The sequence below is a fragment of the Oncorhynchus gorbuscha genome, linkage group LG03 (assembly GCF_021184085.1).
Source record: "Oncorhynchus gorbuscha isolate QuinsamMale2020 ecotype Even-year linkage group LG03, OgorEven_v1.0, whole genome shotgun sequence".
Classification (NCBI taxonomy): domain Eukaryota; kingdom Metazoa; phylum Chordata; class Actinopteri; order Salmoniformes; family Salmonidae; genus Oncorhynchus; species Oncorhynchus gorbuscha.
The window spans coordinates 101,454,910-101,472,334 of NC_060175.1; the positions used below are offsets into that span (position 1 = coordinate 101,454,910).

At 42.8% G+C, this 17,425-nt stretch overlaps 1 long non-coding RNA gene across 1 annotated transcript; it reads left to right on the plus strand.

Annotated features, from left to right (window-relative positions):
* The first annotated feature begins 1,200 nt into the window (after nucleotides 1-1,200).
* LOC124023487 lies at nucleotides 1,201-10,906 on the plus strand. Its single transcript, XR_006836697.1, has 3 exons — nucleotides 1,201-1,490; nucleotides 2,358-2,491; nucleotides 10,770-10,906. It is a non-coding gene; the product is annotated as an uncharacterized LOC124023487 (long non-coding RNA).
* The last annotated feature ends 6,519 nt before the right edge of the window (nucleotides 10,907-17,425 follow it).

The following is a 17,425-nucleotide window of genomic DNA, read 5'->3' on the forward strand; positions in this document are numbered from 1 at the left end:
AGTTCATGTAGGCCTGTTGGTAGTTCATATTCATGGTTGCCATTGGTAGTTCATGTAGGCCTGTTGGTAGTTCATATTCATGGTTGCCATTGGTAGTTCATGTAGGCCTGTTGGTAATTCATATTCATGGTTGCCATTGGTAGTTCATGTAGGCCTGTTGGTAATTCATATTCATGGTTGCCATTGGTAATTCATATTCATGGTTGCCATTGGTAGTTCTTGTAGGCCCGTTGGTAATTCATATTCATGGTTGCCTTTGGTAATTCATATAGGCCCGTTGGTAATTGTAGGTAGTCTGCAGTGTGTGTTTTCTGGATGTAAACGAGCAGCATCAGCAGAGTAAGGGCTCTATTCAATCCGCATTGCGGAAGTTCGGCTTTACAGCGTGATTGAAATTTAAAGGCAGTGTTCGTGCTTTCAGAGGAGACTGCATTTACGTTAAACACTACACATGTCTGCTCAATCTCAAATGACCTTCACATTTCTATCATGGAAGCTGTTATGCTTCTGCTTGAATAAAGCCCTGGGACATTCCTACGCAGAGACTTTGGGAGAATCTCAATTACATATTCCTTGCGTCCCTCCCTCCCTCCATCGCTTCATTCTCAAATCCCATTGGAGGGGAAGATCAGAGGGGGAGGGGGACCTATAGCTTTCTCATCCAATGGGTTTTGAGAAGGGGGTTGAGGAGCGAGAAGAGAGGATGTAATTGAGATTCTCCCCTAGAGAAGGCTACCAGAGTCATGCAGATTCTAGCACTATTACATATTTGCCAAACTATTTATAATTCCTGTAGCTGCTGGTCATTGAAGATGTTTTCTGGAAAAGTAAAACGCTGAATTTATGCAGTTTCGCTCCAGAAAATCCAGTTGGTCTATTCTACGTGTAGTGAGTGACCTCTACTGCAGTGCGGAAAGATGAGAACAACAGACATTTCAAAAAGTGAAAACTATCTGAAGGGGAAAAAGTACATACGTTTTATTATAATAATAATAATAATAATACTAATAATAATAATATAATATCATACATTTTCTGACACAATATACATGTCAGTTTAAAGTTCCTCCAACAGTCGATCTTTCTGGATCTTTCCACTTCTGTCGGTTTGTTTCTGATATGCTCCTACAAGGTTTAATAAGCATACTATATGCCCCCCCCACCCCCCCTCTCACTCTCACTCTGCTCCTCCCCTCACTCTGATGTCCTCTGCCTGGGCTGGCTGAGCTGTGCATGTTGAAACATGCCTCGACTTGTACTGGCTCGCCTGGCCGAGGAAGGAGAGAGGGCAAGGCTCTCAACGGTTTCACCATGCCCTGCTTGAAGTGACCCCCTGGGCAGACAAACAGGAACCGGCAGAGCTGCTCAACTCTGGCAGTTGACTGTCCTGGACACTCAAGAGTGGACAGACACACTGAACAGAACCAGAACAGGACCCTGGATCTTTAGCCAGTCTATAATCTGTCCTCGATCCAAACACTACTTTACTGGTAAGTCTAATGTTTAATATGTTCCCTCCTGAATGGACTTCTTCTAGCCTAATCATACTGTAGGTACCCTCTACTAGCTCGCTCAAATAACTGCTGGTCTCTTACTTCTACACTACTGAAAAGAGAAAATGGCATTTCACTGTTCCACTGGCATGTAGCTACAGTATTTAATGGTCGTCTACTGTTCCACTAGCATGTAGCTATAGTATGTAATGGTAGCCTTGTTTTTACATTTTTAATTTATTTTTAATTTCCCCTTTATTTAACCCGGTAGACCAGTTGAGAACAAGTTCTCATTTACAACTGCGACCTTGCCAAGATAAAGCAAATCAGTGCGACACTAACAACAACACAGAGTTACACATAAACAAACATACAGTCAATAACACAATAGGGGGGAAAGAAAGACTATATTACAGTGTGTGCAAATGGCGTGAGGAGGTAAGACAATAAATAGGCCAATAGTAGCAACGTAAAAGTAGAGATACTGGGGTGAAAGTAGAGATACTGGGGTGAAAAAGAGTGGCTGCATGTTTCCCCCCCAAAAATCCCACAGAAAGAAACAGAACTCATAAGTTATTACTGTGTCGTTACCGGTTGACCATGTAATCTCTGGGTAAAGGGTCATTTTTATCGTACAATAAGTGCATCTGTAACAGCGAGTTACCAATTATACACTTCCACCCTCTGGACTGTCCTCTATGAATGACTAAAAACACACACAATATTGTCATATTTCCTATTGGCTGGAGAAAGTTTATAAATGACCTTTCCTCCTGAAAAGGAGCAAAAGTTAGTCAATGGACAATATTACTAAAAAAATATATATATTTTTTTAAAAGGTACTTATTTTCTCTGCTCCTCTAGCCTAGCTCTTGGGGATTCCCCTTCACAGTGAAACCTCCTCTTCATCAGCCGAGACAGCAGGCTTCCTCCACTTACCTACCAGCTGCCACAGAGGAACCACAACGTTTATCAAGGTGGGAAGCAGGCAGACTTGGGTAGGAGACGCTTTTCATTTTCTATTTGTGTTGCATATAATGAACAGTGATCTGCACTTTGATGTAGGCATATAGAAGGGAAGAAAAGAGCCAATCAACAGATGTAATATTCAGTAAGTCCTGTAGTAAATCATTACACATCAGATATGTGGAATTAGGATCCCTGGATGTTCTTCCCATCTCTCCAACCTACACAAGCAGGTAGGTAGTTACCGAGTCAACAGTGTTAGTGTTTTGTGGTAACTAAGAGTGTTAAAGCTCCCGATGTGGCACAGCGATATAAGGCACTGCATCTCAGTGCTAGAGGCGTCACTACAGACCCTGGTTTGATTCCAGGCTGTATCACAACCGGCTGTGACTGGGAGTCCAATAGGGAGCGGCTCACAATTGGCCCAGCATCGTCCAGGTAGGTCGCCATCGGTAAAATAAGAATTTGTTCTTAACTGACTTGCCTAGTTAAATAAAGGTCAAATACATGTTTTTAAATTATAATAATAATTATTATAATAATAAAGCTTGATGCATGTGTCTGTGAGGTAAAGCTGTTGAATTACAAACACAAGCCAAGGTGAGACAGTGAGACAGACATATTGTAGAGAGAATGAGGCCCTGTTCAATCTGTATTGCCCATGTTCAGCTTTATAGCGCGATTGACAATTAAAGGCGATGTTCCCTGCGGTCACGGTAAACACTAAGTATGTTTCATCTGGTCACGGTAAACACTAAGTATGTTTCATCTGGTCACGGTAAACACTAAGTATGTTTCATCTGGTCATGGTTAACACTAAGTATGTTTCATCTGGTCACGGTAAACACTAAGTATGTTCCCTGCGGTCACGGTAAACACTAAGTATGTTTCATCTGGTCATGGTTAACACTAAGTATGTTTCATCTGGTCACGGTAAACACTAAGTATGTTCCCTGCGGTCACGGTAAACACTAAGTATGTTTCATCTGGTCACGGTAAAAACTAAGTATGCTTCATCTGGTCACGGTAAACACTAAGTATGCTTCATCTGGTCACGGTAAACACTAAGTATGTTTCCCTGCGGTCACGGTAAACACTAAGTATGTTTCATCTGGTCACGGTAAACACTAAGTATGTTTCCCTGCGGTCACGGTACACACTAAGTATGCTTCATCTGGTCACGGTAAACACTAAGTATGTTTCATCTGGTCACGGTAAACACTAAGTATGTTTCATCTGGTCACGGTAAACACTTAAGTATGTTTCATCTGGTCACCGTAAACACTAAGTATGTTTCATCTGGTCACGGTAAACACTAAGTATGTTTCATCTGGTCACGGTAAACACTAAGTATGTTTCATGTTTCCCTGCGGTCACGGTAAACATTGAAGTATGTTTCCCTGCAGTCACGGTAAACACTAAGTATGTTTCCCTGCGGTTACGGTAAACACTAAGTATGTTTCATCTGGTCACGGTAAACACTAAGTATGCTTCATCTGGTCACGGTAAACACTAAGTATGTTTCATCTGGTCACGGTAAACACTAAGTATGTTTCCCTGCGGTCACGGTAAACACTTAAGTATGTTTCCCTGCGGTCACGGTAAACACTTAAGTATGTTTCCCTGCGGTCACAGTAAACACTAAGTATGTTTCATCTGGTCACAGTAAACACTAAGTATGTTTCATCTGGTCACGGTACTCACTAAGTATGTTTCATCTGGTCACGGTAAACACTAAGTATGTTTCATGTTTCCCTGCGGTCATGGTAAACACTAAGTATGTTTCATGTTTCCCTGCGGTCATGGTAAACACTAAGTATGTTTCATGTTTCCCTGCGGTCACGGTAAACACTAAGTATGATTCATCTGGTCACGGTAAACACTAAGTATGCTTCATCTGGTCACGGTCAACACTAAGTATGTTCCATCTGGTCACGGTAAACACTAAGTATGATTCATCTGGTCACGGTAAACACTAAGTATGCTTCATCTGGTCACGGTCAACACTAAGTATGTTTCCCTGCGGTCACGGTAAACACTAAGTATGTTCCATCTGGTCACGGTAAACACTAAGTATGTTTCATCTGGTCACGGTAAACACTAAGTATGTTTCCCTGCACTAGTGCCCTTTTGAACAGATGACCTCATGTCTGTTCTCTTCATCTGTCTATTCCTCTCCCTCATTTTTTAAATTTTAACTAGGTAAGTCAGTTAAGAACAAATTCTTATTTACAATGACATCCTTAGCTCTGGCATTTATCCCAATATTTGGAACTAAGGACTGATCTCCCAATCCACAAAAGTGGAGTCAAATTTGACCCCAATAACTACCGTGGGATATGTGTCAACAGCAACCTTGGGAAAATCCTCTGCATTATCATTAACAGCAGACTCATACATTTCCTCAGTGAAAAAAATGTACTGAGCCAATGACAAATTGGCTTTTTACCAAAGTACCGCACAACAGACCACGTATTCACCCTGCACACCATAATTGACAAACAAACAAAACAAAACAAAGGCAAAGTCTTCTCATGTTTTGTTGATTTCAAAAAAGCCTTTGACTCAATTTGGCATGAAGGTCTGCTATACAAATTGATGGAAAGTGGTGTTGGGGGAAAAACATTCAACATTATAAAATCCATGTACACAAACAACAAGTGTGTGGTTAGAATAGGCAAAAAACACACACATTTCCTCCCATAGGGCCGTGGGGTGAGACAGGGATGCAGCTTAAGCCAAAGCTCCGCAACAATTGGCAAGGGCACTAGAACAGTCTGCAGCACCCGGCCTCACCCTACTAGAATCAGAAGTCAAATGTCTACTGTTTGCTGATGATCTGGTGCTTCTGTCACCAACCAAGGAGGGCCTACAGCAGCACCTAGATCTTCTGCACAGATTCTGTCAAACCTGGGCCCTGACAGTAAATCAAAATAAAAACCAAAATAATGCTGTTTCAAAAAAGGTCCAGTCACCAGGACTACAAATACAATTTCCATCTAGACACCGTTGCCCTAGAGCACACAAAAAACTATACATACTAAACATCAGCGCCACAGGTAACATCCACAAAGCTGTGAATGATCTGAGAGACAAGGCAAGAAGGGCATTCTATGCCATCAAAAGGAACATAACATTTTATATACCAATTAGGATCTGGCAAAAAATAATTGAATCAGTTATAGAACTCATTGCCCTTGATGGTTGTGAGGTCTGGGGTCCGCTCACCAACCAAGAATTCACAAAATGGAACAAACACCAAATTGAGACTCTGCACGCAGAATTCTGCAATAATATCCTCCATGTACAACATATAACACCAAATAATGCATGCAGAGCAGAATCAGGCCGATGCCCGCTAATTATCAAAATCCAGAAAAGAGACGTTCAATTCTACAACCACCTAAAAGGAAGCGATTCCCAAACCTTCCATAACAAAGCCATCACCTACAGAGAGATGCACCTGGAGAAGAGTCCCCTAAGCAAGCTGGTCCTGGGGCTCTGTTCACAAACACAAACACACCCCACAGAGCCCCAGCACAGCAGCACAATTAGACCCAACCAAATTGTGAGAAAACCAAAAGATATTTACTTGACACATTGGAAAGAATTAACAAAAAAAACAGAGCAAACTAGAATGCGCTATTTGGCCCCAAACAGAGAGTACACAGTGGCAGAATACCTGAGCACTGTGACTGACCCAAACTTAAGGAAATCTTTGACTATGTACAGACTCAGTGAGCATAGCCTTGCTATTGAGAAAGGCCGCCGTAGGCAGACATGGCTCTCAAGAGAAGACAGGCTATGTGCACACTGCCCACAAAATGAGATGGAAACTGAGCTGCACTTCCAAACCTCCTGTCCAATGTATGACCATAATAGAGACACATGTTTCCCTTTGTACTTTAACCATTTGCACATGGTTACAACACCGTAACCATAATTATTTTCGAACATCTGTGAGTTTAATGTTTACTGTTCATTCTTTTGTTTATTTCACTTTTTATCTACTTCACTTGCTTTGACAATGTTAACATATGTTTCCCATGCCAATAAAGCCCCTTGAATTGAATTGAGAGAGAGAGAGAGAGAGAGAGAGAGAGAGAGAGAGAGAGAGAGAGAGAGAGAGAGAGAGAGAGAGAGAGAGAGAGAGAGAGAGAGAGAGAGAGAGAGAGAGAGAGAGAGAGAGAGAGAGAGAGAGCAGAGAGAGAGAGAGAGAGAGAGAGAGAGAGAGAGAGAGAGCAGAGAGAGAGAGATAGAAACAGAGAGACAGAGGAGCAGAGAGAGAGAGAGAGAGGAGCAGAGAGAGCAGAGAGAGAGAGAGAGAGAGAGAGAGAGAGAGAGACAGAGAGACAGAGAGACAGAGAGAGAGAGAGAGAGAGAGAGAGAGAGAGAGGAGCAGAGAGAGAGAGAGAGAGAGAGAGAGAGCAGAGAGAGAGAGATAGAAACAGAGAGACAGAGGAGCAGAGAGAGAGAGAGACAGAGACAGAGAGACAGAGGAGCAGTGAGAGAGAGAGAGAGGAGCAGTGAGAGAGAGAGAGAGGCAGTAAGAGAGAGAGAGAGCACTGTACTGACAAGCAAAACTATTTTTATTACAATGCACAGTTATGTCAATAAATATCACTCTTAGTGAGGTGATAAAAGAACAAGAAAGAAATTGCCATGGGTTTGTTGTCAAAGCTAATACTTCCCTGGTAACAGAACAATACCTCAAACCCAGCTCTTATAGAACATGTTCAAATGTGACTCATGAAACCCACTAGTATTAGTTAACCCAGTTATGGGTAACCCAGGGCGATAAGCCATGCCACAAAAAGATAACACGCCTAACTACCCTACACAGATAAGATAACAGTCCTAACTACCCTATACAGATAACAGTCCTAACTACCCTATACAGATAACAGTCCTAACTACCCTATACAGATAACAGTCCTAACTACCCTATACAGATAACAGTCCTAACTAATACAGATAACAGTCCTAACTACCCTATACAGATAACAGTCCTAACTACCCTATACAGATAACAGTCCTAACTACCCTATACAGATAACAGTCCTAACTACCCTATACAGATAACAGTCCTAACTACCCTATACAGATAACAGTCCTAACTACCCTATACAGATAACAGTCCTAACTACCCTATACAGATAACAGTCCTAACTACCCTATACAGATAACAGTCCTAACTACCCTATACAGATAACAGGCCTAACTACCCTATACAGATAACAGCCCTAACTACCCTATACAGATAACAGTCCTAACTACCCTACACAGATAACAGCCCTAACTACCCTACACAGATAAGATAACAGTCCTAACTACCCTATACAGATAACAGTCCTAACTACCCTATACAGATAACAGCCCTAACTACCCTACACAGATAAGATAACAGTCCTAACTACCCTATACAGATAAGATAACATCCCTAACTACCCTATACAGATAAGATAACAGTCCTAACTACCCTATACAGATAAGATAACAGCCCTAACTACCCTATACAGATAAGATAACAGCCCTAACTACCCTATACAGATAAGATAACAGTCCTAACTAACAGATAAGATAACAGCCCTAACTACCCTATACAGATAAGATAACAGTCCTAACTACCCTATACAGTAATAACCGTACAACCTACATCTATATAACCTCATCTGAATCTAACCTAAGTCTATATAAGCTGTTTCAGACACAGGGGGCTGATGGTAGGCTCGTGGCGTGTGTTAGTTACTGTCAGCCAGCCAGCCAACCAGCCAGTCAGCCAGTCAGCCAGTCCGCCAGCCAGCCAACCAGCCAGTCAGCCAACCAGCCAGTCAGCCAGTCAGCCAGTCAGCCAACCAGCCAGTCAGCCAGTCAGCCAACCAGCCAGTCAGCCAGTCAGCCAACCAGCCAGTCAGCCAACCAGCCAGTCAGCCAACCAGCCAACCACCTTAGTCAACCAACCAGCCAGTCAGCCAACCAACCAGCCAGTCAGCCAACCAGCCAGTCAGCCAAACAGCCAGTCAGCCAGTCAGCCAACCAGCCAGTCAGCCAGCCAGCCAACCAGCCAGTTTGGGAGGTGGTTGTTTCCCCGAACCAGAGTTCTATTTTGCTATCATGTATTAGTAAAGGGTTACATCAAGTTACTGTCAGCCAATCAGCCAGTCAGCCAACCAGCCAGTCAGCCCAACCACCCAGTCAGCCAGTCAGCCAGCCAGCCAACCAGCCAGTCAGCCAGTCAGCCAGTTGGGAGGTGGTTGTTTCCCCGAACCAGAGTTCTATTCTGCTATCATGTATTAGTAAAGGGTTACATCAAGACTAAAGCAGGAAGGAATTATTGTTGTCATGTGGTTACCGTCGCCACGGCAGCAAGCGTCTGGCTCACACACATATACACACACATAACCAACTGCATTCATTTAGCAACTGCAGCAAAAAGCAGGTCATGAGGTGTGTGTGTGTGTGTGTGTGTGTGTGTGTGTGTGTGTGTGTGTGTGTGTGTGTGTGTGTGTGTGTGTGTGTGTGTGTGTGTGTGTGTGTGTGTGTGTGTGTGTGTGTGTGTGTGTGTGTGTGTGTGTGTGTGTGTGTGTGTGTGTGTGTGTGTGTGTGTGTGTGTTAGTTATTCTATCCTTGTGGGGACCTAAAATCCCCAGTAAAACAAGGACAATTCTGTCTCATGGGGACATTTCTCACATTTCCATGAGGACAAAGGCAATTTTAATCTTAGAGGTTAGGTTTAGGGTTAAAGTTAGGGTAAGAATTAGGATTAGGATTAGGGTTAGGTAAAATAGGATTTTGAATGGAAATTAATATTAGGTTCCCACGAGGATAGATTAAGATGGTGTGTGTGTGTGTGTGTGTGTGTTCTTATGTGTGTGTGTGTGTGTATGTGTGTGTGTGTGTGTGTGTGTGTGTGTGTGTGTGTGTGTGTGTGTGTGTGTGTGTGTGTGTGTGTGTGTGTGTTCTTATGTGTGTGTGTTCGTATATGTGTGTGTGTGTGTGTTCGTATGTGTGTGTGTTCGTATGTGTGTGTGTTCGTATGTGTGTGCGCGTGTTCCTTAGTCAAAATATTGGGTCTTTCCCTTGCTACCCCCCCCCCCAAAAAAAAATGACAGCATCCCCTGCCAACAACTAAACAAGTAAACAACAACTAAACAAGTAAACAACAACTAAACAAGTAAACAACAACGCCATAACGGGCTCCTTTGTTTCATTCCAGAGGCACATGACCTCATGGCTAAACTGCAATGCTAACTCTGTGTCACACTCATAGCTGTGGATCTCAACAGTGATGCAGTCAGAGGCCTCCTCCCTTCAACTATGCTTGAATGCTTCTTCATAGGACAATGTGGTCACATACTCTAGCAGCTAGTGCTTAACACTAATTAATACTAACCCCCCTCCTTTCATCGTTCTAGTTTCATGTTCCAAGGACGGAGCACCCCTTCAGCGATCCAATATATTTTTAAAATTCTTAGTTAAGAGAGCCAGCCCCTAGTGAGCAGCAAGAATACTACAGCTATTAACTGTGTTTGAGTGGAGTGTTGATCTCCCTTCCTTCATGCTCCTTGGCAGTACCCTCCCACCCTGCCACCCTTTACAGGTCCTCTATGTCTCTCTCTCTCTCCTCTCACTCACAAGCTACTAGAAGGCTCTCCCATAGCACTATTGTCCTGTCAGCAGAACCTTTGCCAGTGAGGGGCTGAGGAAGTGTATTGTACTGTAAGGAATGGACACTCTGTCCGCCTGCTCAAAATAACTCTGCAGTGAGGGAGGCAGACTGATAGCACACACACACACACACGAACGCACGCACGTACGTCACACACACGCACAAAAAAAATGGTTCTGAATCAAAACTAATCTTTTTGTTGCAAGAGTATAAATCACGGTAAGGCTATTTTTAGTTGAGGAGGTGTTTTTGGTTCATGCTGTGTACAGTGATTCTGTGCTTTTCCTCTCCTCTACGTGTGGCCAGAATACGTGTCGCAAGAGTACCAGTCAGAAATGGTTCTCCCAATGCATCACGTTTGTCCTGGCACAGCCCCTTGTTTTCAGTTAGTATCAGTGTTACAGAATATAGCATGACAGAAACTGATGGAGAGGCAAAAGGTTAACCTCTTCATTGACCGTTACCTCTTAATTGACCGTTACCTCTTAATTGACCGTTACCTCTTAATTGACCGTTACCTCTTAATTGACCGTTACCTCTTAATTGACCGTTACCTCTTAATTGACCGTTACCTCTTAATTGACTGCCATCCAGATTGTGACCTCACATGACCTTTACTGTATACATTTGATCTCTTTCAGAATGAAAATCACAGGAGGACTACCTCACTATACCCCCTTCGAGGCGGACACCTATTGAACTGACCATTCTCTGACAACATCACCGGGTCGGACCTGACAGTGACCACTGTGTGTGTGTGTGTGTGTGTGTGTGTGTGTGTGTGTGTGTGTGTGTGTGTGTGTGTGTGTGTGTGTGTGTGTGTGTGTGTGTGTGTGTGTGTGTGTGTGTGTGTGTGTGTGTGGTGTGGAGGGTGGAGGGGGGGGGGGGGGTTGATTCCCTGTTGGAAACATAGCAGTGGGAAACTGTACCAACCAGTGAAGATGAAGAGGCCAGTAACGCAGGATCTGCTGGATGGATGTGGCTGCTGGGAGTGTTTCTCTGGCAGTGTCTTAGCTGGTTGTTGTGAGGGAGAGAACGAAGCAATCAGCAAGTATACTGCCGCAGAAATTCTTCGCACTACAAGCCCAGGCCCCTGGAATCAGCAAGAAGGCCATTGGCCCCCTAGAATCAGCAAGAAGGCCATTAGCCCCCTGGAATCAGCAAGAAGACCATTGTGGCCCCCTGGAATCAGCAAGAAGACCATTGTGGCCCCCTGGAATCAGCAAGAAGACCATTGTGGCCCCCTGGAATCAGCAAGTAGGCCATTGGCCCCCTGGAATCAGCAAGAAGGCCATTGCCCCCCTGGAATCAGCAAGAAGGCCATTGCCCCCCTGGAATCAGCAAGAAGGCCATTGGCCCCCTGGAATCAGCAAGTAGGCCATTGGCCCCCTGGAATCAGCAAGAAGGCCATTGGCCCCCTGGAATCAGCAAGTAGGCCATTGGCCCCCTGGCTCTCAGATGTCATTCCCCCAGAGCGACAGAAGGAATGAGGAAGAGAAGAGCACTATTTTTAGTACGATTAGTACCACTGGACTCATGACGGATGATAGACTGATGATGCTTTTGGTATATGGTGACATTGTGTGTATAACATGAGTGCGTGCTATTCTGTTTGAAATCAATGCAATCCTCTATCGCCATCTTGTGGCTCAAATGTTAAATTGAACCAAATTGGACATAGCGAATATGTGTTGATGTGTTATTAAGTTATTATAGTAATTACCGGTTTGTATCTCTTAAAATATATATTTGCAATGGTTTTTGCAATCACTTGCTCTGGGATATTGAAAATAAACAGAAAATATTGAAAAATAAACTGTCAATATAGTCATGTCTCTATACCTTGTCTTTATCATTCGTCATTTCCTGTTTGATCTGCATTTTCATTTTAGAATACCTGTCCAATCTTAGCACAGACCTTAAAGGATTAAAGATGATCTTGAGTCAAGAGAAACATTGTATGTGTGGTAGGTAGTCTAGTGGTTTAGCGCGTTGGGCCAGTAACCGAAAGGTTGCCGGATTGAATCCCTGAACTGACAAGGTAAAAATCTGTTGTTCTGCCCCGGAACAAGGCAGTTTAACCCACTGTTCCCCGATAGGCCATCATTGTAAATAAGAATTTGTTCTTAACGGACTTGCAAAGTTAAATAAAGTTTTTTATTATTTTTTATTATATTGGCTACAGTTACTTGCATTTGTTTGACTGCCAGAGCCATTTGCATTGTCCTGTTATCATGTAGCAAATTGCAAATCCACATTATACAAACATGGGAATATAAACATGGAAGTTGACATTAGATATGTAATCTGCTAACATTCACTACCAGTCAAAAGTTTTAGAACATCAGTCATTCATGTGTTTTTTCTTTATTTCTACATTGTAGAATAATAGTGAAGACATCAAAACTATGAAATAACACATATGGAATCATGTAGTAACCAATAAAGTGTTAAACAAATCAAAATATATTTTATCATTGAGATTCTTCAAATAGCCAAACCTTTGCCTTGATGACAGCTTTGCACACTCTTGGCATTCTAATAATAATAATAATAATAAATAATAATAATAATAATAATAATAATAATAATAATAATAATAATAATTCTCTCAACCAGCTTCCCCTGGAATGCATTTCAACAGTCTTGAAGGAGTTCCTACATATGTTGAGCACTTGTTGGCTGTTTTTCCTTCACTCTTCGGTCCAACTCATCCCAAACCACCTCAATTTGGTTGAGGTCAGGTGACTGTGGAGGCCAGGTTATTTGATGCAGCACTCCATCATTCTCCCTCTTGGTCAAATAGCCCTTACACAGCCTGGAGGTGTGTTGGGTCATTGTTCTGTTGGAAAATAAATGATATTCCCACTAAGCCCAAACCAGATGGGATGGTGTATTGCTGCAGAATGCTGTGGTAGCCATGCTGGGTAAGTGCCTTGAATTCTAAATACATCACAGACAGTGTCACCAGCAAAGCACCTCCACACCATCACACCTCCTCCTCCATGCTTCACGGTGGGAACCACACATTCAGAGATCATCCGTTCACCTACTCTGCATCTCACAAAGATATGGAGGTTGTAACCAAAAATCTCACATTTGGACTCCAGACAAAAGGACAAATTTCGAATGTCTAATGTCCATTGCTCGTGTTTCATGGCTCAAGCAAGTCTCTTCTTATTATTGGTGTCAATTAGTAGCAATTCAACCATGGAGGCCTGATTCACAAAGTCTCCTCTGATGTTGAGATGAGTCTGTTACTTGAACTCTGTGAAGCATTTATTTGGGCTGCAATTTCTGAGGCTTGTAACTCTAATGAACTTATCCTCGGCAGCAGAGATAGCACTGGGACTTCCTTTCCTGTGGCGGTCCTCATGAGAGCCAGTTTCATCATTGTGCTTGATGGTTTTTGCGACTGCACCTGAAGAAACTTTCAAAGTTCATCACATTTTCTGAATTGACTCACCTTCATGTCTTAAAATAATGATGGATTGTCGTTTCTCTTTGCTTATTTGAGCTGTTCTTGCCATAATATGGACGTATTTTATCAAATAGGGCTATCTTCTGTATACCCCCCTCCCCCAACACACTTGATTGTCTCAAACACATTAAGAAGGAAAGAAATTCCACAAATGAACTTTTAACAAGGCACACCTGTTAATTGAGTCGTGGTCCTGTAGCTCAGTTGGTAGAGCATGGCGCTTGTAACGCCAGGGAAGTGGGTTCAATTCCCGGGACCACCCATACGTAGAATGTATGCACACATGACTGTAAGTCGCTTTGGATAAAAGCGTCTGCTAAATGGCATATATTATTATTATTATATTAATTGAAATGGATTCCAGGTGACTACCCCAATGAAGTTGGTTGAGAGAATGCCAAGAGTGTCCAAAGCTGTCATCAAGGCAAAGGGTGGCTACTTTGAAGAATCTCGAATACTTTTTTGGTTACTAAATGATTCCATATGTGTTTTTTCATAGTTTTTGATGTCTTCACTGTTATTCTACAATGTATAATTTATTTATTTTAAATAAAGAAAAACCCTTGAATGAGTAAGTGTTGTAAAAACTATGGACCAGTAGTGTAATTCAAATCAATATATTGAAAAGTATACAACAATGAAGATAATACTGTAGCTATAGATATAGAAGTAAAACATTTGAAAAACAGGAAGAACAGCTATTTTGTAAAAATAGGTACAATTTTCTTGTTTATTTAATTTACGGATAGCCAGAGGCACACTCCAACACGCCGACATTTGACAAACTAAGCAGATATGTTTAGTGAGTCCTCCAGATCAGAGGCAGTAGGGGTGACCAGGGATGTTCTCTGTTTAGTGAGTCCACCAGATCAGAGGCAGTAGGGACGACCAGGGATGTTCTCTGTTTAGTGAGTCCTCCAGATCAGAGGCAGTAGGGACGACCAGGGATGTTCTCTGTTTAGTGAGTCCTCCAGATCAGAGGCAGTAGGGACGACCAGGGATGTTCTCTGTTTAGTGAGTCCTCCAGATCAGAGGCAGTAGGGACGACCAGGGATGTTCTCTGTTTAGTGAGTCCTCCAGATCAGAGGCAGTAGTTATGACCAGGGATGTTCTCTGTTTAGTGAGTCCACCAGATCAGAGGCAGTAGGGAGGACCAGGGATATTCTCTGTTTAGTGAGTCCACCAGATCAGAGACAGTAGGGGTGACCAGGGATGTTCTCTGTTTAGTGAGTCCACCAGATCAGAGGTAGTAGGGATGTTCTCTGTTTAGTGAGTCCACCAGATCAGAGACAGTAGCGATGACCAGGGATGTTCTCTGTTTAGTGAGTCCTCCAGATCAGAGGCAGTAGGGATGACCAGGGATGTTCTCTTGAGAAGTATGTGAATTTAACAATTTTCCAGTCTTGCTAAGCATTCATAATGTACTTTTGGGTGTCAGGGAAAATGTATGGAGTAAAAAGTATATGATTTTCTTTCGGAATGTAGTGAAGTAAAAGTAAAAATTGTTTTTTTTTAAATAGTACAAATAGTAAAGTACATATACCCCCAAAAACTATTTAAGAAGTACTATACAGTATTTTTACTTAAGTATTTTACACCAATGTACACTCAAACTAAAGGGCAACAGTAGGGCCAAATATAGTCCTTACTGCTTCTTTTTAAAAGTCTTTAGTGCAGAATGGTGTCTGGGTGAATGTTTTAAGGAGAGTCAATGAGGGGTTAATATGTCCAGCAGAGAAACTTTTGTGTGGGTTTCCTACCAGTGTGTAACCAACATTAGCATGAGCAACAATAGTGCAATCCGATGTTCGCTTTCAAAATAAAAGTCCCCCGATTGAAACATGCGACAACATTCCAACTTTTTTTAGAATTTCAATGGTTCCCAAACTTTTTATAGTCCAGTAACCTTCAAACATTCAACCTCCACCTGCGTATCTCCTCTAGCACCAGGGTCAGCGCACTCTCAAATGTTGTTTTTGACATCATTGTAAGCCTGCCAAATATAAGAATGAGTGTGAGTTTTTGTCACAACCAGGCTCTTGGGAAGTGACAAAGAGGTCTTATAGGATCAGGACACAAATAATAATTTATAATGTTTCTCTTTATTTAGGACAGAACAGCAGCCTCTGATGAGACACGGGGCGGGGGCCTACACAAATATGTGAACAAGAGCTGGTGCATGATATCTAAAGAAGTCTCAACATTTTGCTTGCCTGAGGTGGAGTATCTCATGATAAGCTGTAGACTACACTATCTACCTAGAAAGTTTTCATCTGTATTTTTCGTAGCTGTCTACATACCACCACAGACCGATGCTGGCACTAAGACTGCACTCAATGAGCTGTATACTGCCATAAGCAAACAGGAAAATGCTCATCCAGGTGGCGCTCCTAGTGGCCAGGGACTTTAATGCAGGGAAACTTAAATCAGTTTTTTTAATTTTTTTTAACCTTTATTTAACCAGGCAAGTCAGTTAAGAACATATTCTTATTTTCAATGACGGCCTGGGAACAGTGGGTTAACTGCCTGTTCAGGGGCAGAACGACAGATTTGTACCTTGTCAGCACAGGGGGGTTGAACTCGCAACCTTCCAGTTACTAGTCCAACGCTCTAACCACTAGGCTACCCTGCCTCATTTCTATCAGCATGTTAAATGTGCAACCAGAGGGGGGGGAAACTCTAGACCACCTTTTACTCCACACACAGAGACACGTACAAAGCTCTCCCTCGCCCTCCATTTGGCAAATCTGACCATAATTCTATCCTCCTGAGTCCTGTTTACAAGCAAAAATTAAGCAGGAAGCACCAGTGACACAGTCTATAAGAAAAGTAGTCAGATGAAGCAGATGCTAAACTACAGGACTGTTTTGCAGCACAGACCGGAACATGTTCCGGGATTCTTCCGATGGCATTGAGGAGTACACCACACCAGTCACTGGCTTTATCAATAAGTGCATTGATGACGTCGTCCCCACAGTGACTGTACGTACATACCCCAACCAGAAGCCATTGATTACAGGCAACATTTGAAAAGCTGGTCATGGCTCACATCAACACCATTATCCCAATTTGCATAACGCACCAACAAATCCACAGATGACGCAATCTCTATTGCACTCCACACTGCCCTTTCCCACCTGGACAAAAGGAACACCAATGTGAGAATGCTATTCCTTAACAACAGCTCAGCGTTCAACACCATAGTGTCCTCAAAGCTCATTACTAAGCTAAGGACCCTGGGACTAAACACCTCCCTCTGCAACTGGAACCTGGACTTCCTGACGGGCTGCTGTTACGTTCCCCAGTTTATGTGTTGTAGTTTGTATGTTTGCATGTGTTTATTTCAGGAAATGGCTTCCTGAAATCCATCAAGCAGCTGATTGGTCAACTCCAGGGCTAATTGGAGAGCTGACCCCGCCCCCTCGTCAAGACAGCTGTCTCCAATTACCCATTCCATCTGAAGATACATAAAAGCCAGAGTTCTTTTCAGGAGAGAGATTTTGCTGGAGGTAGTTTTGCTAGAATTTTGCTGGAAGTAGATTTGCTAGATAGCGCTTATTTGATGTCCCTTGTTTGTATATTAGTTTGTTTGTGAAATTGTTTAATATTCTGTTTCATTTGTTCCCAGAAGGGGAAGGCACCTAGGGAGTGCTTAGGCAAGAGGCCCGTGGGCATACATATACCTGTAGCATATTCGCTGTCTAGGCACACTAGGTAAGACCTGGGTGGACCACCCCCTGTATTTTGGTTAGGGCACCAGGTGGTGCTAAATTAGGTAAGTAGTGGGTAGGCAGGTAAGATAAGAGAGGGGGGGGC